Here is a 21,456-nt window from a genome sequence, read left to right as displayed (position 1 = left end):
GCATCTAGCTCTGAAAAAATATTTGGCCTTCTAACAATGTGTGGGACTTGGTCTATTAGTCCATCTATACTGACCTCCAATTGGTTGCAAACTGAATATAATTTTTTTCTGCATCTACCTCTGAAAAAATATTTGGGCTTCTTGCAGTGTGTGGGACTTGTTCTATTTGTCCATCTATACTGACCTCCATCAGGTTGCAAATTGAATATAATATTTTTCTGTATCTAGCTCTGAAAAAATATTTGGCCTTCTAGCAGTGTGTGGGACTTGTTCTATTAGTCCATCTATTCTGACCTCCATCAGGTTGCAAACTGAATATAATTTTTTTCTGCATCTACCTCTGAAAAAATATTTGGGCTTCTAGCTGTGTGTGGGACTTGTTCTATTTGTCCATGTATACTGACCTCCATCAGGTTGCAAATTGAATATGATATTTTTCTTCATCTACCTCTGAAAAAATATTTGGCCTTCTAGCAGTGTGTGGGACTTGTTCTTTTAGTCCATCTATACTGACCTCCATCAGGTTGCAAACTGAATATAATTTTTATCTTCATCTACCTTTGAAAAAATATTTGGGCTTCTAGCTGTGTGTGGGACTTGTTCTATTAGTCCATCTATACTGACCTCCATCAGGTTGCAAATTGAGTATAATATTTTTCTGCATCTACCTCTGAAAAAATATTTGGCCTTCTAGCAGTGTGTTGGACTTGTTCTATTAGTCCATCTATACTGACCTACATCAGGTTGCAAACTAAATATAATTTTTTTCTGCATCTACCTCTGAAAAAATATTTGGGCTTCTAGCTGTGTGTGGGACTTGTTCTATTAGTCCATCTATACTGACCTATATCAAGTTGCAAATTGAATATAATATTTTTCTGCATCCAGCTCTGAAAAAATATTTGGCCTTCTAGCAGTGTGTGGGACTTGTTCTATTAGTCCATCTATACTGACCTCCATCAGGTTGCAAACTGAATATAATTTTATTCTGCATCTACCTCTGAAAAAATATTTGGGCTTCTAGCTGTGTGTGGGACTTGTTCTATTAGTCCATCTATACTGACCTCCATCAGGTTGGAAATTGAATATAATATTTTTCTGCATCTAGCTCTGAAAAAATATTTGGCCTTCTAGCAGTGTGTGGGACTTGTTCTATTAGTCCATCTATACTGACCTCCATCAGGTTGCAAATTGAATATAATTTTTTTCTGCATCTAGCTCTGAAAAAATATTTGGCCTTCTAACAATATGTGGGACTTGGTCTATTAGTCCATCTATACTGACCTCCATCAGGTTGCAAACTGAATATAATTTTTTTCTGCATCTTCCTCTGAAAAAATATTTGTGCTTCTTGCTGTGCGTGGGACTTGTTCTATTTGTCCATCTATACTGACCTCCATCAGGTTGCAAATTGAATATAATATTTTTCTTCATCTAGCTCTGAAAAAATATTTGGCCTTCTAGCAGTGTGTGGGACTTGTTCTATTCGTCCATCTATACTGACCTCCATCAGGTTGCAAACTGAATATAATTTTTTTCTGCATCTACCTCTGAAAAAATATTTGGGCTTCTAGCTGTGTGTGGGACTTGTCCTATTAGTCCATCTATACTGACCTCCATCAGGTTGCAAACTGAATATAATTTTTTTCTGCATCTAGCTCTGAAAAAATATTTGGCCTTCTAGCAGTGTGTGGGACTTGTTCTATTAGTCCATCTATACTGACCTCCATCAGGTTGCAAACTGAATATAATTTTTTTCTGCATCTACCTCTGAAAAAATATTTGGGCTTCTAGCTGTGTGTGGGACTTGTTCTATTAGTCCATCTATACTGACCTCCATCAGGTTGGAAATTGAATATAATATTTTTCTGCATCTAGCTCTGAAAAAATATTTGGCCTTCTAGCAGTGTGTGGGACTTGTTCTATTAGTCCATCTATACTGACCTCCATCAGGTTGCAAACTGAATATAATTTTTTTCTGCATCTAGCTCTGAAAAAATATTTGGCCTTCTAACAGTGTGTGGGACTTGGTCTATTAGTCCATCTATACTGACCTCCATCAGGTTGCAAACTGAATATAATTTTTTACTGCATCTACCTCTGAAAAAATATTTGGGCTTCTTGCAGTGTGTGGGACTTGTTCTATTTGTCCATCTATACTGACCTCCATCAGTTTGCAAATTGAATATAATATTTTTCTGCATCTAGCTCTGAAAAAATATTTGGCCTTCTAGCAGTGTGTGGGACTTGTTCTATTCGTCCATCTATACTGACCTCCATCAGGTTGCAAACTGAATATAATTTTTTTCTGCATCTACCTCTGAAAAAATATTTGGGCTTCTAGCTGTGTGTGGGACTTGTCCTATTAGTCCATCTATACTGACCTCCATCAGGTTGCAAACTGAATATAATTTTTTTCTGCATCTAGCTCGGAAAAAATATTTGGCCTTCTAGCAGTGTGTGGGACTTGTTCTTTTAGTCCATCTATACTGACCTCCATCAGGTTGCAAACTGAATATAATTTTTTTCTGCATCTACCTCTGAAAAAATATTTGGGCTTCTAGCTGTGTGTGGGACTTGTTCTATTAGTCCATCTATACTGACCTCCATCAGGTTGGAAATTGAATATAATATTTTTCTGCATCTAGCTCCGAAAAAATATTTGGCCTTCTAGCAGTGTGTGGGACTTGTTCTATTAGTCCATCTATACTGACCTCCATCAGGTTGCAAACTGAATATAATTTTTTTCTGCATCTAGCTCTGAAAAAATATTTGGCCTTCTAACAGTGTGTGGGACTTAGTCTATTAGTCCATCTATACTGACCTCCATCAGGTTGCAAACTGAATATAATTTTTTTCTGCATCTACCTCTGAAAAAATATTTGGGCTTCTTGCAGTGTGTGGGACTTGTTCTATTTGTCCATCTATACTGACCTCCATCAGGTTGACAATTGAATATAATATTTTTCTGCATCTAGCTCTGAAAAAATATTTGGCCTTCTAGCAGTGTGTGGGACTTGTTCTATTAGTCCATCTATTCTGACCTCCATCAGGTTGCAAACTGAATATAATTTTTTTCTGCATCTACCTCTGAAAAAATATTTGGGATTCTAGCTGTCTGTGGGACTTGTTCTATTAGTCCATCTATACTGACCTCCATCAGGTTGCAAATTGAATATAATATTTTTCTGCATCTAGCTCTGAAAAAATATTTGGCCTTCTAGCAGTGTGTGGGACTTGTTCTATTTGTCCATCTATACTGACCTCCATCAGGTTGCAAACTGAATATAATTTTTTTCTGCATCTACCTCTGAAAAAATATTTGGGCTTCTAGCTGTGTGTGGGACTTGTTCTATTAGTCCATCTATACTGACCTCCATCAGGTTGAAAATTGAATATAATATTTTTCTGCATCTAGCTCTGAAAAAATATTTGGCCTTCTAGCAGTGTGTGGGACTTGTTCTATTAGTCCATCTATACTGACCTCCATCAGGTTGCAAACTGAATAAAATTTTTTTCTGCATCTACCTCTGAAAAAATATTTGGGCTTCTAGCTGTGTGTGGGACTTGTTCTATTAGTCCATCTATACTGACCTCCATCAGGTTGCAAATTGAATATAATATTTTTCTGCATCTAGCTCTGAAAAAATATTTGGCCTTCTAGCAGTGTGTGCGACTTGTTCTATTAGTACATCTATACTGACCTCCATCAGGTTGCAAACTGAATATATTTTTTTTCTGCATCTACCTCTGAAAAAATATTTGGGCTTCTAGCTGCGTGTGGGACTTGTTCTATTAGTCCATCTATATTGACCTCCATCAGGTTGCAAATTGAATATAATTTTATTCTGCATCTAGCTCTGAAAAAATATTTGGGCTTCTAGCTGTGTGTGGGACTTGTTCTATTAGTCCATCTATACTGACCTCCATCAGGTTGCAAATTGAATATAATATTTTTCTGCATCTAGCTCTGAAAAAATATTTGGCCTTCTAGCAGTGTGTGGGACTTGTTCTATTAGTCCATCTATACTGACCTCCATCAGGTTGCAAATTGAATATAATATTTTTCTGCATCTAGCTCTGAAAAAATATTTGGCCTTCTAGCAGTGTGTGGGACTTGTTCTATTAGTCCATCTATACTGACCTCCATCAGGTTGCAAATTGAATATAATATTTTTCTGCATCTAGCTCTGAAAAAATATTTGGCCTTCTAGCAGTATGTGGGACTTGTTCTATTAGTCCATCTATTCTGACCTCCATCAGGTTGCAAACTGAATATAATTTTTTTCTGCATCTACCTCTGAAAAAATATTTGGGATTCTAGCTGTCTGTGGGACTTGTTCTATTAGTCCATCTATACTGACCTCCATCAGGTTGCAAATTGAATATAATATTTTTCTGCATCTAGCTCTGAAAAAATATTTGGCCTTCTAGCAGTGTGTGGGACTTGTTCTATTTGTCCATCTATACTGACCTCCATCAGGTTGCAAACTGAATATAATTTTTTTCTGCATCTACCTCTGAAAAAATATTTGGGCTTCTAGCTGTGTGTGGGACTTGTTCTATTAGTCCATCTATACTGACCTCCATCAGGTTGAAAATTGAATATAATATTTTTCAGCATCTAGCTCTGAAAAAATATTTGGCCTTCTAGCAGTGTGTGGGACTTGTTCTATTAGTCCATCTATACTGACCTCCATCAGGTTGCAAACTGAATATAATTTTTTTCTGCATCTACCTCTGAAAAAATATTTGGGCTTCTAGCTGTGTGTGGGACTTGTTCTATTAGTCCATCTATACTGACCTCCATCAGGTTGCAAATTGAATATAATATTTTTCTGCATCTAGCTCTGAAAAAATATTTGGCCTTCTAGCAGTGTGTGCGACTTGTTCTATTAGTACATCTATACTGACCTCCATCAGGTTGCAAACTGAATATAATTTTTTTCTGCATCTACCTCTGAAGAAATATTTGGGCTTCTAGCTGCGTGTGGGACTTGTTCTATTAGTCCATCTATATTGACCTCCATCAGGTTGCAAATTGAATATAATTTTATTCTGCATCTAGCTCTGAAAAAATATTTGGGCTTCTAGCTGTGTGTGGGACTTGTTCTATTAGTCCATCTATACTGACCTCCATCAGGTTGCAAATTGAATATAATATTTTTCTGCATCTAGCTCTGAAAAAATATTTGGCCTTCTAGCAGTGTGTGGGACTTGTTCTATTAGTCCATCTATACTGACCTCCATCAGGTTGCAAATTGAATATAATATTTTTCTGCATCTAGCTCTGAAAAAATATTTGGCCTTCTAGCAGTGTGTGGGACTTGTTCTATTAGTCCATCTATACTGACCTCCATCAGGTTGCAAATTGAATATAATATTTTTCCGCATCTAGCTCTGAAAAAATATTTGGCCTTCTAGCAGTGTGTGGGACTTGTTCTATTAGTCCATCTATTCTGACCTCCATCAGGTTGCAAACTGAATATAATTTTTTTCTGCATCTACCTCTGAAAAAATATTTGGGCTTCTAGCTGTGTGTGGGACTTGTTCTATTAGTCCATCTATACTGACCTCCATCAGGTTACAAATTGAATATAATATTTTTCTGCATCTAGCTCTGAAAAAATATTTGGCCTTCTAGCAGTGTGTGCGACTTGTTCTATTAGTCCATCTATACTGACCTCCATCAGGTTGCAAACTGAATATAATTTTTTTCTGAATCTACCTCTGAAAAAATATTTGGGCTTCTAGCTGTGTGTGGGACTTGTTCTATTAGTCCATCTATATTGACCTCCATCAGGTTGCAAATTGAATATAATTTTATTCTGCATCTAGCTCTGAAAAAATATTTGGCCTTCTAGCAGTGTGTGGGACTTGTTCTATTAGTCCATCTATATTGACCTCCATCAGGTTGCAAATTGAATATAATTTTATTCTGCATCTACCTCTGAAAAAATATTTGGGCTTCTAGCTGCGTGTGGGACTTGTTCTATTAGTCCATCTATATTGACCTCCATCAGGTTGCAAATTGAATATAATTTTATTCTGCATCTACCTCTGAAAAAATATTTGGGCTTCTAGCTGTGTGTGGGACTTATTCTATTAGTCCATCTATACTGACCTCCATCAGGTTGCAAATTGAGTATAATATTTTTCTGCATCTACCTCTGAAAAAATATTTGGCCTTCTAGCAGTGTGTTGGACTTGTTCTATTAGTCCATCTATACTGACCTACATCAGGTTGCAAACTAAATATAATTTTTTTCTGCATCTACCTCTGAAAAAATATTTGGGCTTCTAGCTGTGTGTGGGACTTGTTCTATTTGTCCATCTATACTGACCTCCATCAAGTTGCAAATTGAATATAATATTTTTCTGCATCCAGCTCTGAAAAAATATTTGGCCTTCTAGCAGTGTGTGGGACTTGTTCTATTAGTCCATCTATACTGACCTCCATCAGGTTGCAAACTGAAAATAATTTTATTCTGCATCTACCTCTGAAAAAATATTTGGGCTTCTAGCTGTGTGTGGGACTTGTTCTATTAGTCCATCTATACTGACCTCCATCAGGTTGGAAATTGAATATAATATTTTTCTGCATCTAGCTCTGAAAAAATATTTGGCCTTCTAGCAGTGTGTGGGACTTGTTCTATTAGTCCATCTATACTGACCTCCATCAGGTTGCAAATTGAATATAATTTTTTTCTGCATCTAGCTCTGAAAAAATATTTGGCCTTCTAACAATATGTGGGACTTGGTCTATTAGTCCATCTATACTGACCTCGATCAGGTTGCAAACTGAATATAATTTTTTTCTGCATCTTCCTCTGAAAAAATATTTGTGCTTCTTGCTGTGCGTGGGACTTGTTCTATTTGTCCATCTATACTGACCTCCATCAGGTTGCAAATTGAATATAATATTTTTCTGCATCTAGCTCTGAAAAAACATTTGGCCTTCTAGCAGTGTGTGGGACTTGTTCTATTCGTCCATCTATACTGACCTCCATCAGGTTGCAAACTGAATATAATTTTTTTCTGCATCTACCTCTGAAAAAATATTTGGGCTTCTAGCTGTGTGTGGGACTTGTCCTATTAGTCCATCTATACTGACCTCCATCAGGTTGCAAACTGAATATAATTTTTTTCTGCATCTAGCTCTGAAAAAATATTTGGCCTTCTAACAGTGTGTGGGACTTGGTCTATTATTCCATCTATACTGACCTCCATCAGGTTGCAAACTGAATATAATTTTTTTCTGCATCTACCTCTGAAAAAATATTTGGGCTTCTTGCAGTGTGTGGGACTTGTTCTATTTGTCCATCTATACTGACCTCCATCAGGTTGCAAATTGAATATAATATTTTTCTGCATCTAGCTCTGAAAAAATATTTGGCCTTCTAGCAGTGTGTGGGACTTGTTCTATTCGTCCATCTATACTGACCTCCATCAGGTTGCAAACTGAATATAATTTTTTTCTGCATCTACCTCTGAAAAAATATTTGGGCTTCTAGCTGTGTGTGGGACTTGTCCTATTAGTCCATCTATACTGACTTCCATCAGGTTGCAAACTGAATATAATTTTTTTCTGCATCTAGCTCTGAAAAAATATTTGGCCTTCTAGCAGTGTGTGGGACTTGTTCTATTAGTCCATCTATACTGACCTCCATCAGGTTGCAAACTGAATATAATTTTTTTCTGCATCTACCTCTGAAAAAATATTTGGGCTTCTAGCTGTGTGTGGGACTTGTTCTATTAGTCCATCTATACTGACCTCCATCAGGTTGGAAATTGAATATAATATTTTTCTGCATCTAGCTCCGAAAAAATATTTGGCCTTCTAGCAGTGTGTGGGACTTGTTCTATTAGTCCATCTATACTGACCTCCATCAGGTTGCAAACTGAATATAATTTTTTTCTGCATCTAGCTCTGAAAAAATATTTGGCCTTCTAACAGTGTGTGGGACTTGGTCTATTAGTCCATCTATACTGACCTCCATCAGGTTGCAAACTGAATATAATTTTTTTCTGCATCTACCTCTGAAAAAATATTTGGGCTTCTTGCAGTGTGTGGGACTTGTTCTATTTGTCCATCTATACTGACCTCCATCAGGTTGCAAATTGAATATAATATTTTTCTGCATCTAGCTCTGAAAAAATATTTGGCCTTCTAGCAGTGTGTGTGACTTGTTCTATTAGTCCATCTATTCTGACCTCCATCAGGTTGCAAACTGAATATAATTTTTTTCTGCATCTACCTCTGAAAAAATATTTGGGATTCTAGCTGTCTGTGGGACTTGTTCTATTAGTCCATCTATACTGACCTCCATCAGGTTGCAAATTTAATATAATATTTTTCTGCATCTAGCTTTGAAAAAATATTTGGCCTTCTAGCAGTGTGTGGGACTTGTTCTATTTGTCCATCTATACTGACCTCCATCAGGTTGCAAACTGAATATAATTTTTTTCTGCATCTACCTCTGAAAAAATATTTGGGCTTCTAGCTGTGTGTGGGACTTGTTCTATTAGTCCATCTATACTGACCTCCATCAGGTTGAAAATTGAATATAATATTTTTCTGCATCTAGCTCTGAAAAAATATTTGGCCTTCTAGCAGTGTGTGGGACTTGTTCTATTAGTCCATCTATACTGACCTCCATCAGGTTGCAAACTGAATATAATTTTTTTCTGCATCTACCTCTGAAAAAATATTTGGGCTTCTAGCTGTGTGTGGGACTTGTTCTATTAGTCCATCTATACTGACCTCCATCAGGTTGCAAATTGAATATAATATTTTTCTGCATCTAGCTCTGAAAAAATATTTGGCCTTCTAGCAGTGTGTGCGACTTGTTCTATTAGTACATCTATACTGACCTCCATCAGGTTGCAAACTGAATATAATTTTTTTCTGCATCTACCTCTGAAAAAATATTTGGGCTTCTAGCTGCGTGTGGGACTTGTTCTATTAGTCCATCTATATTGACCTCCATCAGGTTGCAAATTGAATATAATTTTATTCTGCATCTAGCTCTGAAAAAATATTTGGCCTTCTAGCAGTGTGTGGGACTTGTTCTATTAGTGCATCTATACTGACCTCCATCAGGTGGCAAATTCAAAATATTTTTTTGTCTGCATCTAGCTCTGAAAAAATATTTGGCCTTCTAGCAGTGTGTGCGACTTGTTCTTTTAGTCCATCTATACTGACCTCCATCAGGTTGCAAACTGAATATAATTTTTTTCTGCATCTACCTCTGAAAAAATATTTGGGCTTCTAGCTGTGTGTGGGACTTGTTCTATTAGTCCATCTATACTGACCTCCATCAGGTTGCAAATTGAATATAATATTTTTCTGCATCTAGCTCTGAAAAAATATTTGGCCTTCTAGCAGTGTGTGCGACTTGTTCTATTAGTCCATCTATACTGACCTCCATCAGGTTGCAAACTGAATATAATTTTTTTCTGCATCTACCTCTGAAAAAATATTTGGGCTTCTAGCTGCGTGTGGGACTTGTTCTATTAGTCCATCTATATTGACCTCCATCAGGTTGCAAATTGAATATAATTTTTTTCTGCATCTAGCTCTGAAAAAATATTTGGCCTTCTAGCAGTGTGTGGGACTTGTTCTATTAGTCCATGTATACTGACCTCCATCAGGTGGCAAATTCAAAATATTTTTTTGTCTGCATCTAGCTCTGAAAAAAATATTTGGCCTTCTAGCAGTGTGTGCGACTTGTTCTTTTAGTCCATCTATACTGACCTCCATCTGGTTGCAAATTGAATATATTATTTTTCTGCATCTAGCTCTGAAAAAATATTTGGCCTTTTAGCAGTGTGTGGGACTTGTTCTATTAGTCCATCTATACTGACCTCCATCAGGTTGCAAACTGAATATAATTTTTTTCTGCATCTACCTCTGAAAAAATATTTGGGCTTCTATGTGTGTGTGGGACTTGTTCTATTAGTCCATCTATACCGACCTCCATCAGGTTGCAAAATGAATATAATATTTTTCTGCATCTAACTCTGAAAAAATATTTGGCCTTCTTGCAGTGTGTGGGACTTGTTCTATTAGTCCATCTATACTGACCTCCATCAGGTTGCAAACTGAATATAATTTTTTTCTGCATCTACCTCTGAAAAAATATTTGGGCTTCTAGCTGTGTGTGGGACTTGTTCTATTAGTCCATCTATACTGACCTCCATCAGGTTGCAAATTGAATATAATATTTTTCTGCATCTAGCTCTGAAAAAATATTTGGCCATCTAGCAGTTTGTGGGACTTGTTCTATTAGTCCTTCTATACTGACCTCCATCAGGTTGCAAACTGAATATAATTTTTTTCTGCATCTACCTCTGAAAAAATATTTGGGCTTCTAGCTGTGTGTGGGACTTGTTCTATTAGTCCATCTATACTGACCTCCATCAGGTTGCAAATTTAATATAATATTTTTCTGCATCTAGCTCTGAAAAAATATTTGGCCTTCTAGCAGTGTGTGCGACTTGTTCTATTAGTCCATCTATACTGACCTCCATCAGGTTGCAAACTGAATATAATTTTTTTCTGCATCTACCTCTGAAAAAATATTTGGGCTTCTAGCTGCGTGTGGGACTTGTTCTATTAGTCCATCTATATTGACCTCCATCAGGTTGCAAATTGAATATAATTTTTTTCTGCATCTAGCTCTGAAAAAATATTTGGCCTTCTAGCAGTGTGTGGGACTTGTTCTATTAGTCCATGTATACTGACCTCCATCAGGTGGCAAATTCAAAATATTTTTTTGTCTGCATCTAGCTCTGAAAAAAATATTTGGCCTTCTAGCAGTGTGTGCGACTTGTTCTTTTAGTCCATCTATACTGACCTCCATCTGGTTGCAAATTGAATATAATATTTTTCTGCATCTAGCTCTGAAAAAATATTTGGCCTTCTAGCAGTGTGTGGGACTTGTTCTATTAGTCCATCTATACTGACCTCCATCAGGTTGCAAACTGAATATAATTTTTTTCTGCATCTACCTCTGAAAAAATATTTGGGCTTCTATGTGTGTGTGGGACTTGTTCTATTAGTCCATCTATACCGACCTCCATCAGGTTGCAAAATGAATATAATATTTTTCTGCATCTAACTCTGAAAAAATATTTGGCCTTCTTGCAGTGTGTGGGACTTGTTCTATTAGTCCATCTATACTGACCTCCATCAGGTTGCAAACTGAATATAATTTTTTTCTGCATCTACCTCTGAAAAAATATTTGGGCTTCTAGCTGTGTGTGGGACTTGTTCTATTAGTCCATCTATACTGACCTCCATCAGGTTGCAAATTGAATATAATATTTTTCTGCATCTAGCTCTGAAAAAATATTTGGCCATCTAGCAGTTTGTGGGACTTGTTCTATTAGTCCTTCTATACTGACCTCCATCAGGTTGCAAACTGAATATAATTTTTTTCTGCATCTACCTCTGAAAAAATATTTGGGTTTCTAGCTGTGTGTGGGACTTATTCTATTAGTCCATCAATACTGACCTCCATCAGGTTGCAAATTGAATATAATATTTTTCTGCATCTAGCTCTGAAAAAATATTTGGCCTTCTAGCAGTGTGTGGGACGTGTTCTATTAGTCCATATATACTGACCTCCATCAGGTTGCAAACTAAATATAATTTTTTTCTGCATCTACCTCTGAAAAAATATTTGGGCTTCTAGCTGTGTGTGGGACTTGTCCTATTAGTCCATCTATACTGACCTCCATCAGGTTGCAAATTGAATATAATTTTTTTCTGCATCTAGCTCTGAAAAAATATTTGGCCTTCTAACAGTGTGTGGGACTTGGTCTATTAGTCCATCTATACTGACCTCCATCAGGTTGCAAACTGAATATAATTTTTTTCTGCATCTACCTCTGAAAAAATATTTGGGCTTCTTGCAGTGTGTGGGACTTGTTCTATTTGTCCATCTATACTGATCTCCATCAGGTTGCAAATTGAATATAATATTTTTCTGCATCTAGCTCTGAAAAAATATTTGGCCTTCTAGCAGTGTGTGGGACTTGTTCTATTCGTCCATATATACTGACCTCCATCAGGTTGCAAACTGAATATAATTTTTTTCTGCATCTACCTCTGAAAAAATATTTGGGCTTCTAGCTGTGTGTGGGACTTGTTCTATTAGTCCATCTATACTGACCTCCATCAGGTTGGAAATTGAATATAATATTTTTCTGCATCTAGCTCCGAAAAAATATTTGGCCTTCTAGCAGTTTGTGGGACTTGTTCTATTTGTCCATCTATACTGACCTCCATCAGGTTGCAAACTGAATATAATTTTTTTCTGCATCTACCTCTGAAAAAATATTTGGGCTTCTAGCTGTGTGTGGGACTTGTTCTATTAGTCCATCTATACTGACCTCCATCAGGTTGAAAATTGAATATAATATTTTTCTGCATCTAGCTCTGAAAAAATATTTGGCCTTCTAGCAGTGTGTGGGACTTGTTCTATTAGTCCATCTATACTGACCTCCATCAGGTTGCAAACTGAATATAATTTTTTTCTGCATCTACTTCTGAAAAAATATTTGGGCTTCTAGCTGTGTGTGGGACTTGTTCTATTAGTCCATCTATACTGACCTCCATCAGGTTGCAAATTGAATATAATATTTTTCTGCATCTAGCTCTGAAAAAATATTTGGCCTTCTAGCAGTGTGTGCGACTTGTTCTATTAGTACATCTATACTGACCTCCATCAGGTTGCAAACTGAATATAATTTTTTTCTGCATCTAGCTCTGAAAAAATATTTGGCCTTCTAGCAGTGTGTGGGACTTGTTCTATTAGTCCATCTATACTGACCTCCATCAGGTGGCAAATTCAAAATATTTTTTTGTCTGCATCTAGCTCTGAAAAAATATTTGGCCTTCTAGCAGTGTGTGCGACTTGATCTTTTAGTCCATCTATACTGACCTCCATCAGGTTGCAAACTGAATATAATTTTTTTCTGCATCTACCTCTGAAAAAATATTTGGGCTTCTAGCTGTGTGTGGGACTTGTTCTATTAGTCCATCTATACTGACCTCCATCAGGTTGCAAATTGAATATAATATTTTTCTGCATCTAGCTCTGAAAAAATATTTGGCCTTCTAGCAGTGTGTGCGACTTGTTCTATTAGTCCATCTATTCTGACCTCCATCAGGTTGCAAACTGAATATAATTTTTTTCTGCATCTACCTCTGAAAAAATATTTGGGATTCTAGCTGTCTGTGGGACTTGTTCTATTAGTCCATCTATACTGACCTCCATCAGGTTGCAAATTGAATATAATATTTTTCTGCATCTAGCTCTGAAAAAATATTTGGCCTTCTAGCAGTGTGTGGGACTTGTTCTATTTGTCCATCTATACTGACCTCCATCAGGTTGCAAACTGAATATAATTTTTTTCTGCATCTACCTCTGAAAAAATATTTGGGCTTCTAGCTGTGTGTGGGACTTGTTCTATTAGTCCATCTATACTGACCTCCATCAGGTTGAAAATTGAATATAATATTTTTCTGCATCTAGCTCTGAAAAAATATTTGGCCTTCTAGCAGTGTGTGGGACTTGTTCTATTAGTCCATCTATACTGACCTCCATCAGGTTGCAAACTGAATATAATTTTTTTCTGCATCTACCTCTGAAAAAATATTTGGGCTTCTAGCTGTGTGTGGGACTTGTTCTATTAGTACATCTATACTGACCTCCATCAGGTTGCAAATTGAATATAATATTTTTCTGCATCTAGCTCTGAAAAAATATTTGGCCTTCTAGCAGTGTGTGCGACTTGTTCTATTAGTACATCTATACTGACCTCCATCAGGTTGCAAACTGAATATAATTTTTTTCTGCATCTACCTCTGAAAAAACATTTGGGCTTCTAGCTGCGTGTGGGACTTGTTCTATTAGTCCATCTATATTGACCTCCATCAGGTTTCAAATTGAATATAATTTTATTCTGCATCTAGCTCTGAAAAAATATTTGGCCTTCTAGCAGTGTGTGGGACTTGTTCTATTAGTCCATCTATACTGACCTCCATCAGGTTGCAAACTGAATATAATTTTTTTCTGCATCTACCTCTGAAAAAATATTTGGGCTTCTAGCTGCGTGTGGGACTTGTTCTATTAGTCCATCTATATTGACCTCCATCAGGTTGCAAATTGAATATAATTTTTTTCTGCATCTAGCTCTGAAAAAATATTTGGCCTTCTAGCAGTGTGTGGGACTTGTTCTATTAGTCCATGTATACTGACCTCCATCAGGTGGCAAATTCAAAATATTTTTTTGTCTGCATCTTGCTCTGAAAAAAATATTTGGCCTTCTATCAGTGTGTGCGACTTGTTCTTTTAGTCCATCTATACTGACCTCCATCTGGTTGCAAATTGAATATAATATTTTTCTGCATCTAGCTCTGAAAAAATATTTGGCCTTCTAGCAGTGTGTGGGACTTGTTCTATTAGTCCATCTATACTGACCTCCATCAGGTTGCAAACTGAATATAATTTTTTTCTGCATCTACCTCTGAAAAAATATTTGGGCTTCTATGTGTGTGTGGGACTTGTTCTATTAGTCCATCTATACCGACCTCCATCAGGTTGCAAAATGAATATAATATTTTTCTGCATCTAGCTCTGAAAAAATATTTGGCCTTCTTGCAGTGTGTGGGACTTGTTCTATTAGTCCATCTATACTGACCTCCATCAGGTTGCAAACTGAATATAATTTTTTTCTGCATCTACCTCTGAAAAAATATTTGGGCTTCTAGCTGTGTGTGGGACTTGTTCTATTAGTCCATCTATACTGACCTCCATCAGGTTGCAAATTGAATATAATATTTTTCTGCATCTAGCTCTGAAAAAATATTTGGCCATCTAGCAGTTTGTGGGACTTGTTCTATTAGTCCATCTATACTGACCTCCATCAGGTTGCAAACTGAATATAATGTTTTTCTGCATCTACCTCTGAAAAAATATTTGGGCTTCTAGCTGTGTGTGGGACTTATTCTATTAGTCCATCAATACTGACCTCCATCAGGTTGCAAATTGAATATAATATTTTTCTGCATCTAGCTCTGAAAAAATATTTGGCCTTCTAGCAGTGTGTGGGACGTGTTCTATTAGTCCATATATACTGACCTCCATCAGGTTGCAAACTAAATAAAATTTTTTTCTGCATCTACCTCTGAAAAAATATTTGGGCTTCTAGCTGTGTGTGGGACTTGTTCTATTAGTCCATCAATACTGACCTCCATCAAGTTGCAAATTGAATATAATATTTTTCTGCATCCAGCTCTGAAAAAATATTTGGCCTTCTAGCAGTGTGTGGGACTTGTTCTATTAGTCCATGTATACTGACCTCCATCAGGTGGCAAATTCAAAATATTTTTTTGTCTGCATCTAGCTCTGAAAAAAATATTTGGCCTTCTAGCAGTGTGTGCGACTTGTTCTTTTAGTCCATCTATACTGACCTCCATCTGGTTGCAAATTGAATATAATATTTTTCTGCATCTAGCTCTGAAAAAATATTTGGCCTTCTAGCAGTGTGTGGGACTTGTTCTATTAGTCCATCTATACTGACCTCCATCAGGTTGCAAACTGAATATAATTTTTTTCTGCATCTACCTCTGAAAAAATATTTGGGCTTCTATGTGTGTGTGGGACTTGTTCTATTAGTCCATCTATACCGACCTCCATCAGGTTGCAAAATGAATATAATATTTTTCTGCATCTAACTCTGAAAAAATATTTGGCCTTCTTGCAGTGTGTGGGACTTGTTCTATTAGTCCATCTATACTGACCTCCATCAGGTTGCAAACTGAATATAATTTTTTTCTGCATCTACCTCTGAAAAAATATTTGGGCTTCTAGCTGTGTGTGGGACTTGTTCTATTAGTCCATCTATACTGACCTCCATCAGGTTGCAAATTGAATATAATATTTTTCTGCATCTAGCTCTGAAAAAATATTTGGCCATCTAGCAGTTTGTGGGACTTGTTCTATTAGTCCTTCTATACTGACCTCCATCAGGTTGCAAACTGAATATAATTTTTTTCTGCATCTACCTCTGAAAAAATATTTGGGTTTCTAGCTGTGTGTGGGACTTATTCTATTAGTCCATCAATACTGACCTCCATCAGGTTGCAAATTGAATATAATATTTTTCTGCATCTAGCTCTGAAAAAATATTTGGCCTTCTAGCAGTGTGTGGGACGTGTTCTATTAGTCCATATATACTGACCTCCATCAGGTTGCAAACTAAATATAATTTTTTTCTGCATCTACCTCTGAAAAAATATTTGGGCTTCTAGCTGTGTGTGGGACTTGTCCTATTAGTCCATCTATACTGACCTCCATCAGGTTGCAAATTGAATATAATTTTTTTCTGCATCTAGCTCTGAAAAAATATTTGGCCTTCTAACAGTGTGTGGGACTTGGTCTATTAGTCCATCTATACTGACCTCCATCAGGTTGCAAACTGAATATAATTTTTTTCTGCATCTACCTCTGAAAAAATATTTGGGCTTCTTGCAGTGTGTGGGACTTGTTCTATTTGTCCATCTATACTGATCTCCATCAGGTTGCAAATTGAATATAATATTTTTCTGCATCTAGCTCTGAAAAAATATTTGGCCTTCTAGCAGTGTGTGGGACTTGTTCTATTCGTCCATATATACTGACCTCCATCAGGTTGCAAACTGAATATAATTTTTTTCTGCATCTACCTCTGAAAAAATATTTGGGCTTCTAGCTGTGTGTGGGACTTGTTCTATTAGTCCATCTATACTGACCTCCATCAGGTTGGAAATTGAATATAATATTTTTCTGCATCTAGCTCCGAAAAAATATTTGGCCTTCTAGCAGTTTGTGGGACTTGTTCTATTTGTCCATCTATACTGACCTCCATCAGGTTGCAAACTGAATATAATTTTTTTCTGCATCTACCTCTGAAAAAATATTTGGGCTTCTAGCTGTGTGTGGGACTTGTTCTATTAGTCCATCTATACTGACCTCCATCAGGTTGAAAATTGAATATAATATTTTTCTGCATCTAGCTCTGAAAAAATATTTGGCCTTCTAGCAGTGTGTGGGACTTGTTCTATTAGTCCATCTATACTGACCTCCATCAGGTTGCAAACTGAATATAATTTTTTTCTGCATCTACTTCTGAAAAAATATTTGGGCTTCTAGCTGTGTGTGGGACTTGTTCTATTAGTCCATCTATACTGACCTCCATCAGGTTGCAAATTGAATATAATATTTTTCTGCATCTAGCTCTGAAAAAATATTTGGCCTTCTAGCAGTGTGTGCGACTTGTTCTATTAGTACATCTATACTGACCTCCATCAGGTTGCAAACTGAATATAATTTTTTTCTGCATCTAGCTCTGAAAAAATATTTGGCCTTCTAGCAGTGTGTGGGACTTGTTCTATTAGTCCATCTATACTGACCTCCATCAGGTGGCAAATTCAAAATATTTTTTTGTCTGCATCTAGCTCTGAAAAAATATTTGGCCTTCTAGCAGTGTGTGCGACTTGATCTTTTAGTCCATCTATACTGACCTCCATCAGGTTGCAAACTGAATATAATTTTTTTCTGCATCTACCTCTGAAAAAATATTTGGGCTTCTAGCTGTGTGTGGGACTTGTTCTATTAGTCCATCTATACTGACCTCCATCAGGTTGCAAATTGAATATAATATTTTTCTGCATCTAGCTCTGAAAAAATATTTGGCCTTCTAGCAGTGTGTGCGACTTGTTCTATTAGTCCATCTATTCTGACCTCCATCAGGTTGCAAACTGAATATAATTTTTTTCTGCATCTACCTCTGAAAAAATATTTGGGATTCTAGCTGTCTGTGGGACTTGTTCTATTAGTCCATCTATACTGACCTCCATCAGGTTGCAAATTGAATATAATATTTTTCTGCATCTAGCTCTGAAAAAATATTTGGCCTTCTAGCAGTGTGTGGGACTTGTTCTATTTGTCCATCTATACTGACCTCCATCAGGTTGCAAACTGAATATAATTTTTTTCTGCATCTACCTCTGAAAAAATATTTGGGCTTCTAGCTGTGTGTGGGACTTGTTCTATTAGTCCATCTATACTGACCTCCATCAGGTTGAAAATTGAATATAATATTTTTCTGCATCTAGCTCTGAAAAAATATTTGGCCTTCTAGCAGTGTGTGGGACTTGTTCTATTAGTCCATCTATACTGACCTCCATCAGGTTGCAAACTGAATATAATTTTTTTCTGCATCTACCTCTGAAAAAATATTTGGGCTTCTAGCTGTGTGTGGGACTTGTTCTATTAGTACATCTATACTGACCTCCATCAGGTTGCAAATTGAATATAATATTTTTCTGCATCTAGCTCTGAAAAAATATTTGGCCTTCTAGCAGTGTGTGCGACTTGTTCTATTAGTACATCTATACTGACCTCCATCAGGTTGCAAACTGAATATAATTTTTTTCTGCATCTACCTCTGAAAAAACATTTGGGCTTCTAGCTGCGTGTGGGACTTGTTCTATTAGTCCATCTATATTGACCTCCATCAGGTTTCAAATTGAATATAATTTTATTCTGCATCTAGCTCTGAAAAAATATTTGGCCTTCTAGCAGTGTGTGGGACTTGTTCTATTAGTCCATCTATACTGACCTCCATCAGGTTGCAAACTGAATATAATTTTTTTCTGCATCTACCTCTGAAAAAATATTTGGGCTTCTAGCTGCGTGTGGGACTTGTTCTATTAGTCCATCTATATTGACCTCCATCAGGTTGCAAATTGAATATAATTTTTTTCTGCATCTAGCTCTGAAAAAATATTTGGCCTTCTAGCAGTGTGTGGGACTTGTTCTATTAGTCCAAGTATACTGACCTCCATCAGGTGGCAAATTCAAAATATTTTTTTGTCTGCATCTTGCTCTGAAAAAAATATTTGGCCTTCTATCAGTGTGTGCGACTTGTTCTTTTAGTCCATCTATACTGACCTCCATCTGGTTGCAAATTGAATATAATATTTTTCTGCATCTAGCTCTGAAAAAATATTTGGCCTTCTAGCAGTGTGTGGGACTTGTTCTATTAGTCCATCTATACTGACCTCCATCAGGTTGCAAACTGAATATAATTTTTTTCTGCATCTACCTCTGAAAAAATATTTGGGCTTCTATGTGTGTGTGGGACTTGTTCTATTAGTCCATCTATACCGACCTCCATCAGGTTGCAAAATGAATATAATATTTTTCTGCATCTAGCTCTGAAAAAATATTTGGCCTTCTTGCAGTGTGTGGGACTTGTTCTATTAGTCCATCTATACTGACCTCCATCAGGTTGCAAACTGAATATAATTTTTTTCTGCATCTACCTCTGAAAAAATATTTGGGCTTCTAGCTGTGTGTGGGACTTGTTCTATTAGTCCATCTATACTGACCTCCATCAGGTTGCAAATTGAATATAATATTTTTCTGCATCTAGCTCTGAAAAAATATTTGGCCATCTAGCAGTTTGTGGGACTTGTTCTATTAGTCCATCTATACTGACCTCCATCAGGTTGCAAACTGAATATAATGTTTTTCTGCATCTACCTCTGAAAAAATATTTGGGCTTCTAGCTGTGTGTGGGACTTATTCTATTAGTCCATCAATACTGACCTCCATCAGGTTGCAAATTGAATATAATATTTTTCTGCATCTAGCTCTGAAAAAATATTTGGCCTTCTAGCAGTGTGTGGGACGTGTTCTATTAGTCCATATATACTGACCTCCATCAGGTTGCAAACTAAATAAAATTTTTTTCTGCATCTACCTCTGAAAAAATATTTGGGCTTCTAGCTGTGTGTGGGACTTGTTCTATTAGTCCATCAATACTGACCTCCATCAAGTTGCAAATTGAATATAATATTTTTCTGCATCCAGCTCTGAAAAAATATTTGGCCTTCTAGCAGTGTGTGGGACTTGTTCTATTAGTCCATCTATACTGACCTCCATCAGGTTGCAAACTGAATATAATTTTTTTCTGCATCTAGCTCTGAAAAAATATTTGGGCTTCTAGCTGTGTGTGGGACTTGTTCTATTAGTCCATCTATACTGACCTCCATCAGGATGCAAATTTAATATAATTTTTTTCTGCATCTAGCTCTGAAAAAATATTTGGCCTTCTAGCAGTGTGTGGGACTTGTTCTATTAGTCCATCTATACTGACCTCCATCAGGTTTCAAACTGAATATAATTTTTTTCTGCATCTACCTCTGAAAAAATATTTGGGCTTCTAGCTGTGTGTTGGACTTGTTCTATTAGTCCATCTTACTGACCTTCATCAGGTTGCAAACTGAATATAATATTTTTCTGCATCTAGCTCTGAAAAAATATTTGGCCATCTAGCAGTGTGTGGGACTTGTTCTATTAGTCCATCTATACTGACCTCCATCAGGTTGCAAACTGAATATAATTTTTTTCTGCATCTACCTCTGAAAAAATATTTGGGCTTCTAGCTGTGTGTGGGACTTGTTCTATTAGTCCATCTATACTGGCCTCCATCAGGATGCAAATTGAATATAATTTTTTTCTGCATCTAGCTCTGAAAAAATATTTGGCCTTCTAGCAGTGTGTGGGACTTGTTCTATTAGTCCATCTATACTGACCTCCATCAGGTTGCAACCTGAATATAATTTTTTTCTGCATCTACCTCTGAAAAAATATTTGGGCTTCTAGCTGTGTGTGGGACTTGTTCTATTAGTCCATCTATACTGACCTCCATCAGGTTGAAAATTGAATATAATATTTTTCTGCATCTAGCTCTGAAAAAATATTTGGCCTTCTAGCAGTGTGTGGGACTTGTTCTATTAGTCCATCTATACTGACCTCCATCAGGTTGCAAACTGAATATAATTTTTTTCTGCATCTACCTCTGAAAAAATATTTGGGCTTCTAGCTGTGTGTGGGACTTGTTCTATTAGTCCATCTATACTGACCTCCATCAGGTTGCAAATTGAATATAATATTTTTCTGCATCTAGCTCTGAAAAAATATTTGGCCTTCTAGCAGTATGTGCGACTTGTTCTATTAGTACATCTATGCTGACCTCCATCAGGTTGCAAACTGAATATAATTTTTTTCTGCATCTACCTCTGAAAAAATATTTGGGCTTCTAGCTGCGTGTGGGACTTGTTCTATTAGTCCATCTATATTGACCTCCATCAGGTTGCAAATTGAATATAATTTTATTCTGCATCTAGCTCTGAAAAAATATTTGGCCTTCTAGCAGTGTGTGGGACTTGTTCTATTAGTCCATCTATACTGACCTCCATCAGGTGGCAAATTCAAAATATTTTTTTGTCTGCATCTAGCTCTGAAAAAATATTTGGCCTTCTAGCAGTGTGTGCGACTTGATCTTTTAGTCCATCTATACTGACCTCCATCAGGTTGCAAACTGAATATAATT

Source organism: Phyllobates terribilis, unplaced genomic scaffold (assembly GCF_046119375.1).
Source record: "Phyllobates terribilis strain yellow unplaced genomic scaffold, ASM4611937v1 Scaffold_7__3_contigs__length_470593459, whole genome shotgun sequence".
Lineage (NCBI taxonomy): Eukaryota > Metazoa > Chordata > Amphibia > Anura > Dendrobatidae > Phyllobates > Phyllobates terribilis.
Note: the sequence above shows the minus strand (reverse complement) of the source record.